Source organism: Macrotis lagotis, chromosome 1 (assembly GCF_037893015.1).
Source record: "Macrotis lagotis isolate mMagLag1 chromosome 1, bilby.v1.9.chrom.fasta, whole genome shotgun sequence".
In the NCBI taxonomy this organism is placed as follows: Eukaryota; Metazoa; Chordata; class Mammalia; order Peramelemorphia; family Peramelidae; genus Macrotis; species Macrotis lagotis.
The window spans coordinates 143,833,110-143,835,099 of NC_133658.1; positions in this window are offsets into that span (position 1 = coordinate 143,833,110).

Here is a 1,990-nt window from a genome sequence, read left to right on the forward strand (position 1 = left end):
TCACTTCATGCTGTACTTGTATAACTGCTTCTTCCAAGATAAACATGTGGTTTGCTTCTCATTCAAGAAATCTGCCTCTAGAGGCCACCTGCTTTTGCTCTTTATAGTCCAGGCCCTGTGTTAGGCATTGGATATGTAAAGACAAGAAAACAGCCTTTTCCCTCAAGTTCATAAGCTATTGAGGGAAACATAAATTGAGTGTTCCATCCTTTAAAAGACTGAAAATGTGGACTTCTTAGTAATGTCAGCATTGGGAGCTAAGGACAAGCTAGATTCACTTGAAGAAAGGCAGTTTCATGATTACAAGTGGTCCAGCAAAATGCTACAATATACCTAAATGGAAGGGAAGAAAACTTTCAGCAGCTCTGTTTCCCCCTTTGTCACATATACTCAAAGCTTGAGTTCACTTCTCTGTACTTTTGGAAGAGTGTGCCCCAGGATCTGAGGTGGGGGAAGTGATATTTTATCCTGTTCCTACAATATATGGTACCACAGTAACTAACTGGGTTTTTAAATATTTTTTTAATTTTTATTCATTTTAAACTAAGATACAAAATAGAAAAAACTTCCACGTACCCAGCACAACACAGAAGATTTAATATAAAATCATAAATTTCTATTTCGAACTACTTCATTTTGAAAAATTATGTAATAATATTTTTTCAAAGCTATCCAGCTTTGCTTACTTCTAAGTTTTCTTTTGTTCTCTGCTATGCACTTTTTTCTCTCTCCCTCACACATACACACATATACATTAGGCCATCCTATATATACTTCTATTTATAATTTCTCCAGAAGTGGACAGTATCCAACATGGGGCTGATGATCAACCTTGATGGACTCACTCATTCCATCAGAGCAACAACCAGGGACAATTTAGTGCTTTCTGCAATGGAGAATACCATTTGTATCCAGAGAAAGAACTGTGGCGTTTGAACAAAGATCAAGGACTATTAACTTAAATTTAGAAAAAGAAACTGATATCTTAATTGTCTAATCTTGCTATCTCTCATACTTTATGTTTCTTCCTTAAGGATATAATTTCTCATCACATTCAATTTGGATCAATGTATACCATGGAAACAATGTAAAGATTGGCAAATTGCCTTTTGTGGGGGATTGGGGGAGGCAAGTATGATTAGGGAAAAAAATTGTAAAACAAAATAAATAAAATATAAAAAAGTAGACAGTATCTTCCTTCATAGTTCCAGGTCTGCACACACATACACACACACACACACACACACACACACACCCATGGCCATTTGGTACATACTTCTATGTATTGATTTCTCTGGAAGTGGATAGTACCTTCATAGAGCCAAGTCTATCTACACACACACACACACACACAGCCATCTGATATATATTTCTATTTATCAGTTTCTCTGGAAGTGAATAGTATCTTCCTTCATAGGTCCAAGTCTTTTCATGGTACCTACTCATCATTCCTTATAACACAGTGGTATTCTATCACAACTATATATCACAACTTGTTCTGGCATTCCTCAATTGAAGAACATCTAACATTTTAGCAAATTTGATAGGTGTAAGATGATATATCAAAGTTGATTTAACTTGAATTTCTCTTACCAATAATGATTTAGTGCATTTTTTCATGAGCTATAGTTTTGATTTATCAAAATACTGCTTGTTCATATTCTTTGATTCTCAGGGAATGATAAATATTCTTATAAATTTAACAAAATTCTTTGTGTATTTGAGAAATGAGACCTTTATTTCAGAGTGTCCATCAAAATTTTCTCCCAATTTTCTGCTTTCCTTCTGATCTCAGCCACATAGGTTTTATTTGGACATGAACTTTTAAATTTAATATTATTGAAATTATCCTTTTTATACCTCACAGTGCTCTCTATCTCATTTATTCAAAAATAGTTCTCTCTCATAAGCCTGATAAATAATATGTTCCATGTTCTTCTAATTTTCTTGTGATCTCTCCCTTTCTATCTAGGTCATGAATCCATTTTTA